Consider the following 22,978-nt stretch of genomic DNA (forward strand, 5'->3'; position numbering starts at 1 on the left):
ACACTGGCTCCACTACCAAAAAATGTAATGCCATGCTCTTATTATACCTGTAAGGAAGACTAAAAGGGTCCTGCTATTGTACATTATGCCACCCCACACTACAATCCTGGGAGTTGGACAAATATAACAATCCCTTCTGAAGGCTTTTTTCTAGCATTGCCTACATGGTTACTAGACCAATGTCCGATGATCCAAGACAAAAGGGAGACTCGTCGCTTAAGAAGATAGCTCTCCGTTCCATCCTCCATTGCTATCTTTCAGCCTCCTGTCCTCAAAGAGTCCCAAGAGCTATTTTTCAATATGACAATGTCAAATTACATGTTATTCATGCTATTGTGAGAAGCCTGCATGGCCTAAGTGTGCTACCAAGATCTGCAGTCTCTCTGGACTTGTCTCCTTTTGAGCGCATATAGTACGTCATTGGTCTGTAAATACAAAGGCAGCTGTTGGCAGTGGAACTTGAATATGTGCATGCCCAAGTGCATTCAGCGTAGCCGAACATTTCTCAGACAACCATCAATAGCTTAACTGCTAGCATGCTAAGGCATGCACAGTGGAATGTGAAAGTTTGGCCACTCTTGGTCAAAGTTACTGTTATTGTAAATAGATAAACAAGTTGAAGATGAAATAAACTTTAAAAGGTCTAACGTTAAAGATGACACATTTCCTTTGTATTTTACTGTATGAAAATGTGAATTGTCTTTTTTTACATTTTAAAAACTGCAAAAAAGTAAATGGGCTAATGCAAAAGTTTGGGCACCATTGGAGATTTGTATGCTCAGAAAACTTTGACCAAGGTTTCAGACCTTATTTATACTGATAACTGATAGGTTTATAGCTTGTTCACTATCTTCTTTAGGAAATGCCAGGTGTTGCAAATTTCCCAGCTTTATAAAGACTCAGTCTCCTCTAACCTTGTTTCAAAAGCAGCAGCCATGGGTTCATCTAAGTAACTGCAAAGCACTTTCAAAATGAAAATCGTGGAGCCCACAAAGCAGAAGAAGGCTATAAGAAGATAGCAAAGCATTTTCAAGTTGCCCTTTCCTCAGTTTGAAATGTAATTAGGAAATGGACGTTAGCAAGAATAGTGGAGATCAAGATAAGGTCTGGAAGACAGGGCAACATATCAGTGGGAGCTGCTTGTAGGATTGCTAGAGAGACAAATTAGAACCTCTGTTTTACTCCAATAGACCTTCAGAAAAATTTAACAAAACATGGATTTATGGTTATGGAGTTAAGATTTGCGGTTGCTGGACAGGCTGAATACATGTGAGGAATGCCTGTTTGTTAGGGAATCCCCACATGTATAGCTTGTAGAGAAGGGATAGTAGTACATTACAGGTATTGCTGCAGAAGCAAAAAATCCTTTTAAGCACTACATTTATTCTATTCAATACTGCTGTTAACTGTGTTATTTAGTCTAGCGATACATAGCTGGTGGAGAAGCGAAAACCTAAAGCCAAATAGTCTTTTTCAAGGCTACATTTATTCTATTCAATACTGCTGTTAGCTGAACTATTTAATGCAGTGATAGCTGCTGGAGAAGGGCTAGTAATACATTACAGGCCTTGCTACATAAAAAACTCCTTATCAAGCCTACAACTATTCTATTCCAGTCCCTATTAATATCACTTCTAGCTGCAAATCTAATTTAATATGCGCAAGGCATGCAGTAAGGGATGGGGAAATGGACGTGCTGCTGATGGTGCACTTAGAGTCCAAAGCCGTGGCACAGTTGAAACTTTGCCTGCTGCAGGAGTACACACTCATCCATGAGACCTAACTCTTTGACTCACTTTGCAGGGTAGTGCAGGACACCACTTTTTAAACCAGAACAGTGTGAACAGGTGGTCGATTGGATAGCAGATAATGCTTCCAGTATGTTTCTCAGCACCACCCTGTCTTCCACAGACCATATAATCCCCACCCCGATTCTCCTTCCACCAACAACTGCAACTCCTAGAAGACAAATGATCCCACACTCAGACACACCAAATAGCACTTTACGTTTACATTTTTTGATTCTGGCATTTTCCTGCACGTTTCAAAAGGGACATGATGAGCTCATGTGTAATGATGCTCAAATGTTTGAGCAGCCTCCATCAGTACAAGATGATGGTGGTGAATAGCAATTAGTGTTTCCAGAAGTAGATGGTGAGACACAGTTGCCAACAAGTCATGTTGTTAAGTCAACAAGTCAGGGGGAGGACCGGAGTGTGGAAGTGGAAGACTAGGTGGTGTACATGAAGTCACTGAATGAACCAGGAAGGTGTCATGCAGAGTGAGCACAGCATTGCAGAGAAGGAGGGATCCACAACACTGCAGCAGGCAGGCAGAGGTAATGGGGTGGTCAGAGTGGGAAGTCTGGCAACTGTGCCCCAGAGCACCCAGAAATGGCAAGATCCCAGGCCAAGAATTAGGTATTTGCCATTCTGGTGATTTTTTACTGAAAGTCCAGAAAACAAGAAATCAAAGCACTTGACTAGGTGGGCAAATCACCTGAGTCGACAATCAATGTATGCGGATAGCACCACTGCCTCTTTTCCTGTGCTATGTGCTTGCCAATCTCCTGTCCACGACGCAGATGCCGATACCTACTGCCCTGCACCTGTCATTGAACCTTTGCAAACATCATCAGCCACCACATTCACTTCCTTGTCCCAGCTCAGCATTCAGCTGTGCCTACCCCAGGTCATGGAACACAAGCATAAATATGAATCCTCCCTCCCCATAAGTCCAAACACTAAATGGCCACATTTACAAACTGAAATGGAAATGTTGGCATTTTGGCTTGTGGACAGAGGCTTTATGCAAACTTATAGAAGCATCTGACACTCGGAACTCCCTTTCCAGCTCTCAGTATTTCTCCTGTTGTGCTTTACCTGCCGTCCCCACCTTGCACAAACAGGTGTCCAATAACATCAACCGTCTCTGACCAATGCAGATACAGAGAAGGTCCTCATAACCAACGACATGTGAACAACTGTAGTGACCAGGGAAGCTACATTTCTTTCACACCACACTGGGTGAAACTAGTGGAGGCTTGGACCAGGTCAGACCACTTTTGACAACACATGTGCTACCAACTCCTAGAATTGTGAGACCTACTGCATGCATTGTGGAGTTCCAGTGCATTCAGTCATTGAGCTGCCACTAAAAGTGCTGCTGCAGCACTTCCAGACCAGCAACAGCTGCTGCTGACTTTCAGAAATGGGAACACGAGGCATATCTTTACATAAGTTTCCTACACAATGTGGAGGCTGCTGCCACTATATATAACACCACAATAGCTGTAGCTCTGGAATCGGTTGCCAATCTCACACATATCAAAGCACGCAAAATCAGCAGACAGCCCTGGTACACGAGCCTGACCAAAAAACTGAGACGGGTTACCAGGGTTGTTGAGCGGAGATGGAAAATATCCCACTCCAACAAGCACTTCATCGCATTCAAACAGTCCCTCACTACTTTCAAGGCCACACTCGCTGCAGCAAAACAAACTTACTTCTCATCTCTCATATCCTCCCTGTCTCACAACCCTAAACAGTTATTTAACATTTTCAATTATCTCCTCCTCCCCCAGCACTCACTCCCTCTCCACTCATCTCCACCGAAGACTTTGCTTCATTTTTCAAGGCAGAAGATTTATAACATCAGAGACAGTTTGGTCAACAACCCCCAGAGAACTTCCTCCTAACTGTTCAGCCCTCCTCCTCCAAAACCAACTTCTTCACCATTACAGAAGATCAACTCTCCACTCTACTCTCAAGATCACATCTCACCACCTGTGCACTTGACCCGATCCCATCCCACTTCATCCCAAACCTCACCACAGTCTTCATCCCAACCCTAACCCATCTCTTTAACCTATCACAAACAACTGGTGTTTTCCCCTTAAGCTTTAAACATGCCTCAATCACACCTATCCTCAAAAAGCCCTCTCTTGACCCATCCTCTGTATCTAGCTGTCACTCCATATCACTTCTCCCCTATGCCTCAAAACTACTGAAACAACATGTCCATCTTGAACTGTCCTCCCACCTCATCTTGCTCCCTCTTTGACCACTTACAATCTGGCGTCCGGTCGCATCACTCCATGAAACTGCTCTAACTAAAGTCACCAATGACCTATTAATCACCAAAGCCAAGTGACAATACTCTGTCCTCCTCCTTGACCTGTCCATTGCCTTTGACACAGTGGACCATTCCCTAATACTATAGACCCTCTCATCTCTTGCCATCACTGACTTGGAACTATCTTTGATCCCGTCATACCTAACAGACCGGACATACAGCATCTCCCACTCACACACCACCTCCTCACCTAGCCCCCTATCTGTCGAAGTCCCACTAGGTTCAGTCCTAGCGCCCCTGCCTTCTCCATTTGTACCTTTGGCCTTGGACAGCTCATAGAATCTCACGACTTTCAGTATCACCTCTATGCTGATGACATACAGATCTACATAACTGGACCAGACATCACCTCCCTACTAACCAGAATCCCACAATGTCTGTCTGCTATTTCATCCTTCTTCTCTGCTAGATTTCTAAAACTTAATATGGACCAAACAGAATTCATCATCTTTTCCTCATCTCACTCGACCACCCCAACGGACCTATCCATTGAAGTAAATGGCTGCTCACTCTCCCCAGTCCCACAAGCTTGTTGCCTTGGGGTAATCCTTAACACTGATCTCTCCTTCAAACCACATATCCAAGCCATTTCCACTTCCTGCTGACTTCAACTCAAAAATATTTTCTGGATCCCTACATTCCTAAACCAAGAATCTGCTAAAATCCTATTGCATGCCCTTATCATCTCCCACCTTGCACCCCACCAGCAATCTCCTGCTCTGTGGCCTCCCCTTTAACACTCTTGCACCCCACCCATCCATTCTAAACTCTGCTGCCCGACTAATCTACTTGCCCCCCTGCTATTCCCCAGCCTCTCCCCTCTGTTAATCCCTGCACTGGCTCCCCATTAACCAAAGCCATCCACAACCTGTGTCCTCCATACATCTGTGACCTCATCTCCCGGTACTTACCTGCCCACAACCTCCGATCCGCACAAGATCTCCTTCTCTACTCCCCTCTTATCTCCTCTTATAATAATAATAATAATCTTTATTTATATAGCGCCAACATGTTCCGCAGCGCTTTACAGTTGAACAGTTTCAAACACAACAGTCATAAGTAACAACGTTAACAATACAATAATTAAAGCGAAATAAGACGACCCTGCTTGTGGAGCTTACAATCTACAATGAGGTGGGGGAGATACAAAGCATAGGTTTGTATTACCACAATACTCTCTACACAATTCTCTTACCACAATAGCATGCAAGATTTCTCCCGCATATCCCCCCTACTCTGGAACTCTCTACCCCAACATATCAGACTCTCGCCTACCGTGGAAACCTTCAAAAGGAACCTGAAGACCTACCTCTTTTGACAAACCTACAACCTGCAGTAACCACTGATCTACTATACCACTGCATGACCAGTTTTAACTTTGCCTACTATATCTTCACCCATCTCTTGTAGATTGTGAGCCCCCCAGGGCAGGGTCTTCACGCCTCCTGTACCAGTTATGACTTGTATTGTTTAAGATTACTGTACTTGTTTTCATTATGTAGGGCCTCACATGTAAAGCACCATGGAATAAATGGCACTCTAAAAATAAATAATGATAATAATATTCCAGCCCCACCTGACATCACTAATATGTCAAGGGGTAACATGCTATGGTCTCCACACGTTCACCAATGTGACGTTCTGCTCACCCTGGGGATAGGTCAGTTCAGTTTGGCACAGTTTTGCGCAGACATACCCTATCCACATAGGTACAGGCAGGCACTGGGAAAGAGAGAGGGTGCCCCATGTAACTGCTGGCAGGGCACAACCCTTGCTCATATTTCTGACAGCCTGAGATACCCTGTTCACTAGCATCAGTGAAACAGCCTTGCCAGCCTGGCAGGATTGCCACCAGTTCCTCATTAGATATAAGCCAGGTCCGTTAACAGGATTATATCAGGCCAGAAACCATCCCTCGCAACATGTGATGTTAAACCGAGAACACGAATGTGTGGATATGCGTGAAGCAAGATAAAAGAGGTTAAATTAGATATTTAATTGCCTTAAAGGCAAACTAGACAAAACACTATAAATACAATAGATCTACATCTACAATAGTCAGATATGCAAGTACAGATGGTAGTACAAACAACATAAGTAGATGAAATATAAGTCAGTTACCAGATTAATGTTAGGCCTTCGAGCTGGACCACATGTGTGGTGTGGGGTGTCAGCTTTTTTCCAGTTTCTTCCAACAGGATGCACATTGAGACCCCTCCTTAGAGGTGAACAAAAGGCCACACTTAACAACTTGGTTGGTCACTCCCTTTCTCATGCTCTGGGTGGTCCTAGTTTCCTTACCCTGGGATTTTGGTAGCTGAAACTCCAAAACTTTTTGGTGCCATTGGATACGGCAGGTCCATCATATCGCTTGGAGTTTAAACATGGCTTCAATACCTGGCTTCAACTAGCTATTCTATGCATCTCCTCACCCTGAGGTGGCCCATTCTCGAGATCTTGAAAATGTAACTGGTATATACAGTAGCTAGAACATGTGATAACTCCATAATCTCCTTATTAAACTACTGCTGCCATTTGACTGCGGAATTTGATTAAAAAAGTCACACACCGTGGCCTACTGGTAGGGGTTCATCCTGCCAGAATGGTCTTGGTACCAGCTAGGCTGCTGGAGATTTGAGCTTTTTCACTTGGAGCTATTGAAGCTGAACCACCAGCTAAGCCAGATTTTGAATCTCTGCTTCACACGGATACAACAGTCTATTGGCATGAAATTATATCCCCCATATTCTCCTCAATTACATTATTGTGTATAATATTATGTACAATTTTGACTACAATAAAGATTTTTCCTGTTCATCCCATTTGCACAAAATTTCACACAAGTTTTGTTCAAATCCATATGTGATCATTAAAAATGTAAGATTTTTTAATCAGGGCATAAGAAAACATAAGAATCAGTCATTGGATTGTAATACATTTTCATAAGCCCAAATTTTGCATACCTGCGTAGCTCATAATCCAAATACTTCTAACGTTTTGATCCACTAGACCTTCATCAGACAAACAGATTGCATTTTTGGGAAAATGTTAAGTTTATAAGAGGTAGCACAAGTAGAAAATGTGATCTCTGATGTCCAGGATGAAGCCTTTCCAACTTGTGCTACCTATTACAAAATTTTTATTTTGTCATTGCAATCTATTTGTCTGCTGAAAGTCTGCTTAACCAAAATGTCACAAGAATTTGATTTGTTGAATTATTACAAGTATTGATCCTTCATTGATATACTATTTTAGAATGCTGGGTTTCTCTTCATATTTTGAACTAAGGATTGGTATCCTACCTGTCATTTTTATTGAGTGTTATGTATCTCCTCTGTATTATGGTAACTCAACATACACAAGAGCAGAGAGAACTGTCTCCTGGGAAAGATACATCCATGAAAGCTGAGTAACAAAAACCATGATAGGTTTTAACCCCTTTATTACCTGGCGATTTTCCATTTTTTTCCTGCTCTTCATTGAAGAGCCATAATCTTTTATTTTTTTCTGGCTATGAAGCCATATGAGGGCTTATTTTTAGCCGAACAAGTTGCATGTTTGAATGACACCGTTCATTTTACCATATAGTGTACTGGATTCCAATTCCAAGATAGACCAGTCTGAGCCTGCTGACAACGGTAAACTAGAGGTGATACACCAGGGTGCTTTCTGTTCCAGGGAGCCCTGGGCAACTGCCCAATATTCCCAATCTTTCTTTCAGCCCTGTCTGCGCATGATTTAGATTGTCATGATCTGTGATTCCAAAGATTTTCCAAAGCTCACTAGAGACCAGTCTGACAAGTAATTCTCATAAGAGTACTTACAATTAGATGGATTGATCTGTTTGTGTAGCAGGTCCTGTAAGACACATACAGGTTTCAGAATCCAGACTACACTTGAAAACAATTTTTCTTAAATGCCAGTTCCCTGGTAAATAATTGAAGGTCCTTCACTATGGAAAAATAGTTAAATTAAGTAGAAGCAGGAAATGAAATAACAAATCTTAAGACTTCAACCGAGTGGAAGCTAATTGTTTCTAAAAAAAAAAAAAAAAATGCTTAACCCCTTTACCCCCAAGGGTGGTTTGTACGTTCATGACCGGGCCAATTTTTACAATTCTGACAACTGTCCCTTTATGAGGTAATAACTCTGGAACGCTTCCAAGGATCCCGGTGATTCTGACATTGTTTTCTCATGAGATATTGTACTTCATGGTAGTGATAACATTTCATTCAAATAACTTGCGTTTATTTGTGAAAAAAACAGAGATTTGGCAAAAATGGTAAAAATTTCGCAATTTTCCAACTTTGAATTTTTATGCTCTTAAATCACAGAGATATGGCACACAAAAAAGTTAATAAATAACATTTTCCACATGTTTACTTTGTATCAGCCCAATTTGGGAACCAAAATTTCTTTTTCTTAGGAAGCTATAAGGGTTAAAATTTGACCAGTGATTTCTCATTTTTACAACACCATTTTATTTTTAGAGACCACATTACATTTGAAGTCACTTTGAGGGGTCTATATGATAGAAAATACCCAAAAGTGACACCATTATAAAAACTGCACCCCTCGAGGTACTCAAAACCACATTCAAGAAGTTTATTAACCCTTCAGGTGCTTCACAGGAATTTTTTGAATGTTTAAAAAAAATTAACATTTAACTTTTTTTCACAAAAAAAATTACTTCAGGTTCAATTTTTTTATTTTACCAAGGGTAACAGGAGAAATTGGACTGCAAAAGTTATTGTGCAATTTGTTCTGAGTACGCTGATACACAATATGTGGGGGCAAACCACTGTTTCAGCGCATGGCAGAGCTCAGAAGGAAAGGAGCGCCGTTTGACTTTTTCACTGCAAAATTGGCTGGAATTCAGATCGGACACCATGTCATGTTTGGAGAGCTCCTGATGTGCCTAAACAGTGGAAACCCCACACAAGTGACCCCATTTTGGAAACTACACCCCCCAAGGACTTTATCTAGATGTGTGGTGAGCACTTTGAACCCCCAAGGGCTTCACAGAAGTTTATAACATACAGCTGTAAAATTAAAAGATCATACTTTTTCCACAAAAATTATCTTTTCACCCCCAATTTTTATTTTCCCAAGGGTAACAGGACCCCAAGTTATTGTGCAATTTGTCCTGAGTATGCTGATACCCCACATGTGGGGGTAAACAACTATTTGGGCGCATGGCAGAGCTCGGAAGGGAAGCAGCGCCATTTGATTTTTTTGGCTGGAATTGAGATCATATGCCATGCCGCGTTTGGAAAGCCCCTGATGTGCCAAAACAGTGGAAACCCCCCAGAAATGACACCATTTTGGAAACTACACCCCCAAGGAACTTATCTAGATGTGTGATGAGCAATTTGAACCCCAAGGACTTCACAGAAGTTTATAACGTACAGCCGTAAAATTAAAAAAATCATATTTTTTCCACAAAAATTATCTTTTCATACCCAATTTTTATTTTCCCAAGGGTGACAAGACCCCAAGTTATTGTGCAATTTGTCCTGAGTGCGCTGATACCCCACATGTGGGGGTAAACCACTATTTGTCCGCATGGCAGAGCTCGGAAGGGAAGCAGCGCCATTTGACTTTTTTGGCTGGAATTGTGATCGGACGCCATGTCGCCTTTGGAAAGCCCCTGATGTGCCAAAGCAGTGGAAACCCCACACAAACTACACAATTTTGGAAACTAGACCCCCCAAGGAACTTATTTAAATGTGTGGTGAGCACTTTGAGCCCCACAGTGCTTCACTGAAGTTGATAACGCCCGGGCGTGAAAATAAAAAAATCATATTTTTTACACAAACGTGATCTTTTCGTCCCCAATTTTTTTTCCCATGGGTGAGAGGAGAAATTGGACCCCAAACGTTGTTGTCCAATTTGTGCTGAGTACGCTGATATCCCATATGTAGGAGAAAACTACTGTATGGGCACACGTTGGGGCTCGGAAGGGAAGTAGTGACGTTTTGGAATGCAGACTTTGATGGAATGGTCTGCGGGTGTCATGTTGCCTTTGGAAAGCCCCTGATGTGCCAAAACTGTGGAAAACCCCCACAAGTGACCCCATTTTGGAAACTAGACACCCCAAGGAACTTATCTAGATGTGTGGTGAGCACTTTGAACCCCCAAGTGCTTCACAGAAGTTTATAACGCCCAGGCGTGAAAATAATAAAATCATATTTTTTCCACAAACATGTTCATTTAGTCCCCAATTTTTTTATTTTCCCAAGGCTAACAGGAGAAATTGGACCCTAAAAGTTGTTGTCCAATTTGACCTGAGTACACTGATATCCAATATGTGGGAGAAAACTACTGTATTGGCACACGTCAGGGCTCGGAAGGGAAGTAGTGACGTTTTGGAACGCAGACTTTGATGCAATGGTCTGCGGGTGTCATGTCGCGTTTGGAGAGCCTCTGATGTGCCTAATCTGTTGAAACCCCCACAAATGACCCCCATTTTGACAACTAGACCCCCCAAGGAATTTATTTAGATGTGTGGTGAGCACTTTGAACCCCCAAGTGCTTCACAGAAGTTTATAACATAGAGCCATAAAAATAAAAAAATAATTTTTTTCCACAAAAATGATATTTTTGCCCCCAATTTTTTATTTTCCCAAGGGTAACAGGAAAAATTGGACCCCAAAAGTTGTTGTACAATTTCTCCTGAGTAGGTTGATACCCTATATGTGGGGGTAAACCACTGTTTGGGCGCATAGTAGAGCTTGGAAGGGAAGGAGCACCGTTTGACTTTTTCAACGCAGAATTGGCTGAAATTGAGATCAGACACCATGATGCATTTGGACAGGACATGATGTGCCTACACAGTGGAAACCCCCCAATTCTAACTCCAACCTTAACCCCAACACACCCCTAACCCTAATCTCAGCCCTAACCCTAGCCCTAACCCAAGCCCTAACCCTAGCCCTAACCCTAGCCCTAACCCTAATGGTAAAATGGAAATAAATACATTTTTTTTTATTTTATTATTTTTTCCTAACTAAGGGGGTGATAAAGGGTGGTTTGATTTACTATTTACAGCGGGCTTTTATGTTTGGCAGCTGTCGCACGCTAAAGGACGCTTTTTATTGTAAAAATAGTTTTTGCATCACCACATTTTGAGAGCTATAATTTTTCCATATTTTGACCCACCGAGTCATGTGAGGTCTTATTGTTTTCGGGATGAGTTGATGTTTTTATTGGTATCATGTTTGAGCAGGTCACATTTTTTAATCACTTTTTATTCCGATTTTTGGAACGCACAATGAACAAAAACCAGCATTTCATGAATTTCTTTTGAGGGGTGCATTTACACCGCTCCACATCCTGTAAAATTGATAAAGCAGTTTTATTCTTCAGGTCAGTACAATTACAGTGATACCTCATTTATGTCTTTTTTTGATTTTTTTATAAATTATTTTTACACTTTTTTTTTTTTTACTTTATTACATTGTCCCGGGGGGGGACATCACTGACATATGTCAGATCACTGATCTGACACGTCACACAGCGCTGTGTCAGATCAGTGATGTGACAGGCACTGCAGCAGGCTTCCTCATGCCTGCGCTCTGCAGGCACTGAGGAGGCCACCTCCCTGCAGGCTCCCGGATCCCATATGGAAAGGAAGCCCCGAGCACAGCAGATCACGCTGCACTGGGGGTCTCAGGGAAGCACAGAAGGAACCCCCTCCCTGCCGATGCTTCCCTGATCCTCTAGTACACTCACTGTGATCAGATTTGATCGCAGTGTACGAGGGGTTAATATGCCGGGGGCGGTCCGTGACCACCCCTGACACATAGTTCCGGGTGTCAGCTGTGATAATCAGCTGACACCCGGCCCCGATCAGCGGCGCTCCCCCCTTGAGCGCCGCTGATCGCTATGACGTACTATCCCGTCCTTGGTAGTTAAGTCCCAGGGCACATGGACGGGATAGTACATCATATGTCAGAAAGGGGTTAATTATTTTCTTGACTGCTTTTTTTTTATTGTAATCTAATTTTCACTTATTATTTCCAAACATGTAGTACTTTTGGCACATTGAAGAGCGGACAGAAAATGTGATGCTAGTTATAGATAGTGTGGTTTAAGTGGATGATGTTTCCTGTTAACATTTTAATACTGTCAAATATATATTCTATTAGAGCATAAACCCATATTAATGTGAATTTGTTTGTACTAAGGAAATTTGTTTCTCCCTTTCCTTTAGTACAGGAAAGACATTTTTGTACTGCATTACTAGCAGATAGAAAAGTATCAAACATTGTGAATCCTCAATAGCTGAACTTCCGAGGACTCTCAATTTTTAATATTTTTCTCATTCATTTAGACATTTTTTCAATTTCTTGTTAAATACACATATTGAATATAAGTTTGCATGATCAGTAGGATCATTTATCTCTCTTCTGTAGAGTAGGGTTTAAGTTATTATGATCAGTGGGCGCTTTCTCTCTCTCTCGTAGAGTGTAAGCTCTTATGATCAAGAGGGTCCTATCTCTCTGCTGTAGAAAGTAAGCTGTTAAAGTCAGCAGGGATCTCACTCCGCAAGTGTATTTCCAAGAAATTGAGATTTGTTCTAATTTATAACAAAGCAAGTCAAAGTTTAGGGGAAAATTCGGCAATGTCAGAAAACTTGAATTTCAAATGATCTGTTCATTTCTTATTATTATATGTTTAAGACACTAATGGTGCCTCTTGTTCATCAATAATGCTTAATAAAAAAAGTGGCATGATTTATCTAAAAGAGGGAGGCTGCAAAAATGGCATTAATAATCTGAAAATTGTCTCAAACACTGCAGCAAATTTAGACAACCGAGCGGTGTCTATGTATTAAATTCAACACTGTGAGCACAGTAGACCCGAACGGGAAGACAAGTGTCTTCTGAATGCTGTTATAAATCAGAAAACATGAATATGTGCTATCCTAAATGAAATTACAATTATTCAATAAAGGATAAAGTATTTTAAATGAAAAATTTCTACAGCCTCTTTCTTTGCTTACTTTTCCTTATGAAGCTATTAAATGTAATTACTAGAGTTGAGCGAAACGGATCGAACAATTTCAAAAGTCGCCGTATTTTGGCAAAGTCGGGTTTCATGAAACGAAACCCGACCCTAGGATGAGGTCGGCCACGAGGTCGGCGACTTACGCACCAAAGTCGCGTTTCAAAAGTTTGTTTTGCGCTCTTTTTCAGCCAATCAGGATCCACGGACACTGTGGGCAACGTGATGACATAGGCAGGGGTCACCACCATCTTTCAGAAGGGCATGCAAGTGATTGGCTTGCTTTGGTGGGCGTCACAGGGGGTATAAAAGGGCGTGCACGCCGACCGCCATCTTACTTCTGCCGATCTCAGTATAGGGAGAGGTTGCTGATTCTGTAGGGAGAGCGTTAGGCAGGGAAGAAGACAAAAAAACTGCTTCTGCTGCTAGCGATTTGGCCTGCACAACACACCAGTCACTGTGTGTGCAGTGCAAGGGGAGGCTATATAGTGGTGTATCAGTGGTGTTGGTTGTTGGGCTGCCTTCTAAGGCTTCCTGACATTCCTGCATTGCTGTTTACCCACTGCTCCGCAAACTGCTTTTTTAAAAGCAATCCAATCTCCATAGCGCACACTTTTGTCACAGCTGTGCCATCGAGCCTGTGACATAGCTCTCAGATATCAGTGGGCCTCACACAATCCAAAAGTGTCCAGTGTCCAAAAGTGTGTGCAGAGATTCAAAATCTCCCTTATCCTCTAGTCACTTTGGTCACAGCTGTGCCATCGAGCCTGTCACATAGCGCTCAGATATTCATTGGGCCTCACACAATCCAAAAGTGTCCAGTGTCCAAAAGTGTGTGCAGAGATTCAAAATCTCCCTTATCCTCTAGTCACTTTGGTCACAGCTGTGCCATCGAGCCTGTCACATAGCGCTCAGATATTCATTGGGCCTCACACAATCCAAAAGTGTCCAGTGTCCAAAAGTGTGTGCAGAGATTCAAAATCTCCCTTATCCTCTAGTCACTTTGGTCACAGCTGTGCCATCGAGCCTGTCACATAGCGCTCAGATATCAGTGGGCCTCACACAATCCAAAAGTGTCCAGTGTCCAAAAGTGTGTGCAGAGATTCAAAATCTCCCTTATCCTCTAGTCACTTTGGTCACAACTGTGCCATCAAGCCTGTCACATAGCGCTCAGATATTCATTGGGCCTCACACAATCCAAAAGTGTCCAGTGTCCAAAAGTGTGTGCAGAGATTCAAAATCTCCCTTATCCTCTAGTCACTTTGGTCCCAGCTGTGCCATCGAGCCTGTGACATAGCGCTCAGATATTCATTGGGCCTCACACAATCCAAAAGTGTCCAGTGTCCAAAAGTGTGTGCAGAGATTCAAAATCTCCCTTATCCTCTAGTCACTTTGGTCACAGCTGTGCCATCGAGCCTGTCACATAGCGCTCAGATATTCATTGGGCCTCACACAATCCAAAAGTGTCCAGTGTCCAAAAGTGTGTGCAGAGATTCAAAATCTCCCTTATTCTCTAGTCACTTTGGTCACAGCTGTGCCATCGAGCCTGTGACATAGCGTTCAGATATCAGTGGGCCTCACACAATCCAAAAGTGTCCAGTGTCCAAAAGTGTGTGCAGAGATTCAAAATCTCCCTTATCCTCTAGTCACTTTGGTCCCAGCTGTGCCATCGAGCCTGTGACATAGCGCTCAGATATCAGTGGGCCTCACACAATCCAAAAGTGTCCAGTGTCCAAAAGTGTGTGCAGAGATTCAAAATCTCCCTTATCCTCTAGTCACTTTGGTCACAGCTGTGCCATCGAGCCTGTCACATAGCGCTCAGATATCAGTGGGCCTCACACAATCCAAAAGTGTCCAGTGTCCAAAAGTGTGTGCAGAGATTCAAAATCTCCCTTATCCTCTAGTCACTTTGGTCACAGCTGTGCCATCGAGCCTGTCACATAGCGCTCAGATATTCATTGGGCCTCACACAATCCAAAAGTGTCCAGTGTCCAAAAGTGTGTGCAGAGATTCAAAATCTCCCTTATCCTCTAGTCACTTTGGTCACAGCTGTGCCATCGAGCCTGTCACATAGCGCTCAGATATTCATTGGGCCTCACACAATCCAAAAGTGTCCAGTGTCCAAAAGTGTGTGCAGAGATTCAAAATCTCCCTTATCCTCTAGTCACTTTGGTCACAGCTGTGCCATCAAGCCTGTCACATAGCGCTCAGATATTCATTGGGCCTCACACAATCCAAGTGTCCAGTGTCCAAAAGTGTGTGCAGAGATTCAAAATCTCCCTTATCCTCTAGTCACTTTGGTCACAGCTGTGCCATCGAGCCTGTCACATAGCGCTCAGATATCAGTGGGCCTCACACAATCCAAAAGTGTCCAGTGTCCACAAGTGTCTGCAGAAATTCAAAATCTCCCCTGTCCTATAGACACCTTGTACCTTGCTTTACATTACTATATAGTTTGTTGGATTTTGTCTACATTTCTACCAAAAATGAGGAAGGCTGGTGGAAGAGGCCGTGGAATTGGGCGGGGGTTGGCAGCTGGTAATGATGGTGTTGGTGGTGGATCTGATGGTAGTGGCAAGAGCAAAATAGGACCGAATGCAGGAGGTGTTGAGCCTGCGTCATCGTCTGGCTACATAAGGCCTCGAACGCTTAGTTTTCTAGGAGTTGGCAAACCGCTATTAAAGCCAGAGCATCAGGAAAAAGTTTTGTCTTACATTGCTGACTCAGCCTCCAGCTCTATCGCCTCCTCTTCTTCAGTTGTAAAAAGTAAAAGCACTGAGTCATCATTGGAGGCTCATGTTCATGAACCACACCTTTCCTTGTGTCCTTCACCCCAACCAAGATTGAAGGATGACGCAGGCCATACTACTGATTACTCCATGGAGCTGTTTTCACATAACATGCATGGATTATCAAGTCAAATGGTGAATTACCCAGGCCAAGATGAATCTGACATGGAGTGCACTGATGCACAGCCGCTGATGGATGATTCTGCTGGTACATTCACTCAGAGCACTACATTGACCTCGCAGTGTACAGAGCCAGATTCTGACTCTGATGAGACTCAGGTGCCCCTTCCCGCACACTATACCACCATACACGGTGACACAGAGGAAGGTGCACATGACAAAGAAGAGGAGGTGATGGATGACCCAGTTGTTGACCCAGATTGGCATCCATTGGGGGAAGAGGGTGCTGCTTCCAATAGCTCAGATGAGGAGCATCCACAGCAGACATCGACATCGCAACAGCTGTTATCTGGCAGCCCCGTAGCACTCCAAAGACAGGTTCCAAACATCAAAAGAGTTGCTGGACAGCTTGTCCAGAGGGTCAAAAGATCACAGCGTGCTAGGCCGCAAAATGTCTGCCAAAGTAGGAAGAGTGCAGTGTGGCACTTTTTTGAACAAAATCCTCATGATCAGGCCAAGGTTATCTGTAAGAAGTGTGCAAAGACCTTTAGCCGAGGGAAAAATCTGAAAAATTTGAATACCAGTTGCATGCTTAGACATTTAACCAGCATGCACTTGCAAGCGTGGACACAACACCAAACCTCAAGTGCCACATGTGCAACTGATCACAACGAAGGTAGTCAGCAACGCTACATTGTTTCCCCCACTGTAAGCCCACCGGTTAGCACAGCAGCAAATGTTGAGGTGTCGTTGCAAGGCCACAGCAGTCAGGGAATCCCACTGTTATATCAACGAAAGACTGATTCTAGGCCATCAGAAAGAACACCAACTCCATCACCATCATCAACCCTCTCTCAGTCCGCCCTGTCCACCGCTACTTCCACCATATGCAGCTCTCAAGTCCAGCTCACCCTCCCAGACACTATGAGTAGGTCAAGAAAGTACTCAGTCTCTCATCCGCGTACACTGGGTTTGAACGCCCACATTGCCAAACTAATCTCGTTTGAGATGATGCCCTTTCGGTTGGTGGAAAGCACAGCTTTCCGCGAACTCATGGCCTAGCAGTACCACGCTATGACCTACCCAGTCGCCACTTCTTCTCTCGCAAAGCCATCCCAGCCCTCCACCATCATGTGAAAGACCGCATTGCCCATGCACTCAAGCAGTCAGTGAGCGGAAAGGTGCACCTCACAACTGATGCATGGTCCAGTCGGCATGGCCAGGGCCGTTACGTGTCCATCACTGCGCACTGGGTTAATGTGGTGGATGCAGGGTCCACAGGGGACAGCGGTGGTGGGACAGTGCTGCCTAGCCCACGGTATAGGAAACAGTTGGCTGTAGGCGTTCGACCCTCCTCCTCCTCCTCCAGAAGCGAAAGCTTGTCCACAGAGCGCAGTCGTACGAGCACTCCATCTGCAGCTGCCACTGTTGCACACGATGTGTCCCCCTATCGAGCAGCTAGTGGAAAGCGTCAGCAGGCTGTGTTGCAGATGATGTGTTTGGGCAACAGACACACCGCCGAGGTGCTGGCCGAGTACTTGAAGCGACAAACTGAGTCATGGCTGGGCAGTGTACATCTTGAGGCAGGCAAGGTAGTTAGTGATAACGGCCGTAATTTTGTGGCAGCCATAGCCCTTTCAAAACTCAGCCACATACCTTGCTTGGCTCACACATTGAAGCTGGTGGTGCAGTGCTTCCTCAAAAATTATCCGGAGTTAACAGCCTTGCTCCAGAAGGTGCGAAGACTGTGCGCGCACATCCGCCGTTCGCCTGTACACTCCGTTCGTATGCAGAAGCTGCAGCGATTGCTCCACCTTCCCAACCACCGCCTCATTATCGACATTGCAACAAGGTGGAACTCCACCCTGCACATGGTGGAGCGGTTGTGCGAGCAGAGGCAGGCCATAATGCATTTGTGGGAGGATACACGGCCAGGCACTTTGAGAGCAGACATGGAGTTGACAGGTGTGCAGTGGTCGAAGCTGAAAGACCTCTGTAAAGTCCTTCAGTGTTTTGAGGAATGCACACGGCTGGTAAGCGCAGACGACGCCATCCTAAGCATGAGCATCCCACTTATGCGTCTGCTCATGCAAACTTTGACGCACCTTAAGGAGCAGGCGTCTGCAGCCAATGTTGATGAGGAGGAAGAGGAGGAGGGAATCCTTGATGACATTCAGCCATTGTCTGCTCAGGGACCTCTCCTGGACGAGGTGGAGGAAGAAGAGGAGGAGGAGGATGATGATGGGGATGATTACTTAGGGGAGGAGGATGCATCTCGTGGGGCAAGTGAAAATGTTGGCGTGGCAAGGTCTGGTACAGGGTTTGTGCGTGACTGGAGGGATGTGGATTTGCCAGAAAGTGCTCCTCCACCCAGCACTCGCAGTGCATCATTGACACCGGGAACATTGGCCCACATGTCAGATTATGCCTTGCAGATCCTAAAAAGGGACCCCCGCATTGCCAAAATGATGAACGATGACGACTACTGGTTGGCCAGCATCCTGGATCCACGCTATAAAGGCAAATTACAAAACATCATGCCACAGGAGAACCTTGACCTAATATTGGCTAATAAACAAGCAACTCTGGTAAATCGGTTGCTTGAGGCATTCCCAGCACACAGCAGCGGTGATGGTTCTCACACGAGCCGTACGGGCCGGGGGCAGCTTGGCAGAGGTGTTCGTGGTGCACACAGCAGAAGTGGCGTTGGAGACAGGGGTTTCATGACAATGTTGTGGACTGATTTTTCAAATACCGCTCACACAACTGGTAATACTGCATCGATGGAAAGTGACAGGAGACAGCAGTTGTCAACTATGGTTACAAACTACTTTTCCTCCCATATCGATGTTCTCCCACACAGGTCATTCCCCTTTGACTATTGGGCCGCTAAACTGGACACCTGGCCTGAATTGGCCCAATATGCCTTACAGGAGCTCGCTTGCCCAGCTGCAAGTGTGCTATCGGAAAGAGTCTTCAGTGCAGCTGGATCAATCCTGACAGAAAAAAGGACCCGTCTGTCAACCCAAAATGTGGATGATCTAACCTTCATTAAAATGAACCATGCATGGGTTTCCAAGGATTTTGTCCCACCTTCCCCTGATGACACATAGGGTGACAGAAAAATGGCTTGCTTTGGTCCACCTCTTCCTGGGACTTCACGTATTTCGCCTTTTGCATCAGCTGAATGTCCAACATCAACATATGCCACTTTCTAAAACTCCCTAACTGTGCTGCCTCTCCCCCCATGGCCGGGGTCACCACCTAGCGCACGACACCGTGCGAGTGCCGTTGCCCTGGACAGGTGGGTAGGCCGACTCTTGGGCGCGGGCACTGGCACAGGGTCCCTCATAGTGCAATCAAGTGTCACACCCGCCGTCAGACACACCGCTGTACTATGAGGGGCCCAGTGCCAGTACCGACACCCACGAGTGGGCCCCCATTGCTTGGGCAGGGCCCCAGCATTTGCAATCTTTACCTCTCCCTGCTCCTCCGCTGTGTAATCTGGGCCGTCAAATCCATACTGTGCCTGACACCGTCTGAGCCTGCCTCCTGATGTATAGACATATATTTTGAATGTGTACGCTAGCCATACATGTTATCTGGGGATACGGTACCCTTTCTAACCTTTGTGCAATCACGTGCAATCCATACTGGGCCTAACACCGTCTGAGCCTGCCTCCTGAGACATATATTTTGAATGTGTACGCTATCCATACATGTTATCCGGGGAAACGGTACCCTTTCTAACCTTTGTGCAATCACGTGCAATCCATACTGGGCCTAACACCGTCTGAGCCTGCCTCCTGAGACATATATTTTGAATGTGTACGCTATCCATACATGTTATCTGGGGATACAGTACCCTTTCTAACCTTTGTGCAATCACGTGCAATCCATACTGGGCCTAACACCGTCTGAGCCTGCCTCCTGAGACATATATTTTGAATGTGTATGCTATCCATACATGTTATCTGGGGATACGGTACCGTTTCTAACCTTTGTGCAATCACGTGCAATCCATACTGGGCCTAACACCGTCTGAGCCTGCCTCCTGAGACATATATTTTGAATGTGTACTCTATCCATACATGTTATCCGGGGATACGGTACCCTTTCTAACCTTTGTGCAATCACGTGCAATCCATACTGGGCCTAACACCGTCTGAGCCTGCCTCCTGAGACATATATTTTGAATGTGTACGCTATCCATACATGTTATCCGGGGAAACGGTACCCTTTCTAACCTTTGTGCAATCACGTGCAATCCATACTGGGCCTAACACCGTCTGAGCCTGCCTCCTGATGTATAGACATATATTTTGAATGTGTACGCTATCCATACATGTTATCTGGGGATACGGTACCCTTTCTAACCTTTGTGCAATCACGTGCAATCCATACTGGGCCTAACACCATCTGAGCCTGCCTCCTGAGACATATATTTTGAATGTGTACGCTATCCATACATGTTATCTGGGGATACGGTACCCTTTCTAACCTTTGTGCAATCACGTGCAATCCATACTGGGCCTAACACCGTCTGAGCCTGCCTCCTGAGACATATATTTTGAATGTGTACGCTATCCATACATGTTATCCGGGGATACGGTACCCTTTCTCACCTTTGTGCAATCACGTGTAATCCATACTGGGCGTGAGAACGGCTGGCGAGCTGTTAAGCAAGCTACAGCACCTGTGGTTTGCACACGTAAGTTTTTCATTTTTTCATGAATGACGGTTAGGCCTAATTCCGGAACTGCGGTTGACCTGCACTTACTGGGAAATCATTGTTCGCGGGTAATAATTGTAATCAGTGATCCCCATCACTAACGTTGTTCAGCGGGTTATCTGCACCTGTAAGCGACAAACGCTGGCCTTTTCAGTGTAGCGCACATGCAGCCACGGACATGTAAGGGCATGACACACCAGTTATTGGCCAATCTCATGTGCCAGAGCCTCACGTGTCCCTCTAGTAAGCCGGACTCGGACCGCGGGGCATGACGGAGTCTCGTTCGTTAACAGAATTAAGCTTGCAATGTGTGCATCTGTTCTGTAGCTGGCATGGTTGAGGTTTCCCAGGTGGAGTCGAATTTAACCGTAGGCTCCACTCCTGGTGGTGCCCTTCTGGACATTCCTTTAAGGTTCAGCTTTGCAACCATACTGCCCACGTAAAACAAACACTTTGCCTTCATGAACGCTGTTTGGAGGGTCATGACTCATGGGAATAACGCCGCCCAATCAATTAACCTGCTAGAGAGATCCTTCGTTGCTCCCAAGCATGACATCACACTCCCTAGGAAGAAGGTAATGCCACTGTGGCGACCGTACTCCTGGGGGCGACACAAGTGCACTGATGCCCAGCCACTGCTCGATGAATCTGCTGGTACATTGACCCAGACCACTACATTCCCCTCGCACGCTACCCGGCCTGAATCTGACCCTGATGAAACTCAGGTTACCCTTCCCATATACAGTTCCATCTTACACGGTGACAAAGAGGAAGCTGCAGATGAAAGTGCAGGTTCGGCCCACCCGCCATCAGACACACCACCGTACTATCAGGTGCCCTGTGCCAGTGCCATCGCCAACGAGTGGGCCCCCCCCTGCTTGCCCAGGATCACAGCACTTGCAAAGTTGAAATACTGTGCAGTGAGATGGAAGATGGGGACGACGAGGAGTCTAGACTAGTACAGGGATTCCCTAGCGAGGAGACTTATTTATTGTTTTCAATGTTGGGACAGCAATTTTTGGGGAGCACTATACTCTGGAGAATGATAGATGGGGCCCACCACACACTGGAACATTCCAAAGGTGGACATCAGACACTGGAGCAGCATTTACAGGGCCCATTATACACTAGAGCATTACAAATGGGGCCCATTATGTTTGGAGCATTATTTGGGCCCATAAGACAGTGGAGCTTCATCCATGGGGACCAACATATACTGTAGCATTATGTGGAGCTCATCATATACTGTTTCAAACATTATATGGGACCAATGATTCTGTATGGAGAAATAGATGGGCCTCGTCATGAGATGTAAAAAGTGAGGTATTTTTCATTGCACTATACCACTATTTCTCTGCCGTATCGGAGCATGATGAGTTGTGGTATGTGTTAAAGGGGCGCTCTTTCGCCCAGGGCACATGAAAACCTGCAGCCAGCCCTCCCCCCCCACAACTTTAGCCAAATAACCCCCATTTTTCAGTGCGTAACTTGTATTATGAAGTTAATTAAGGTTGACAAACTTAAGTAAGAAGAATTGATGCTTTTGGCATTCAAATGGGCACTGTAGGTGTGTTTCCTGTCCTCCTCTCACTGCCGACTTTTATTCCCCATTGACTTACATTGGGTTTCGTGTTTCGGGACGACCCCGACTTTTCCCTATAATCGGACGATCTTGCTCGACCCGACTTTTGGAAAAGTCGGGTTTCACGAAACGAAACGCGACCCTAAAAAACCAAAAGTCGCTCAACTCTAGTAATTACATAATTACATACTTTTTAAATTCTTAACCTGTGATAGCACTGTATGAATAATAACAATGAGTGAATCTGCCTAAATTAGAATTTAGCAGTTCACTGGAATTTGGCCAGGAACTCCGATTTGCATTGGATTTATTTTGTGATTTTGTGTGAACCAATGATGCCTTATTAGGCTTTGGGGCTCTCTCAGTAACCTAAAGAATAAAAAACACAATGGTTAAAAAATAGAAAAAAATAGTATATTCACCTAGCAGCTCAGCCTATCTCACTGTCACAGCTCTCCACCTGTTACTTTGCTGGCAATCTCCAGATAGGGTCTCTTCTGGTCTTTTTGGCCACCAGCATTCTCTTCAGCATCTTTCTGTGCTAAGTACAAGTCAGGCAATGTAAGTTGTAAAATTGTGACATCACAATGTCACAACATGTGTAGACTGAGG

This window comes from Dendrobates tinctorius, unplaced genomic scaffold (genome assembly GCF_039654945.1).
Source record: "Dendrobates tinctorius isolate UK_male_01 unplaced genomic scaffold, ASM3965494v1 ptg000024l, whole genome shotgun sequence".
Classification (NCBI taxonomy): Eukaryota; Metazoa; Chordata; class Amphibia; order Anura; family Dendrobatidae; genus Dendrobates; species Dendrobates tinctorius.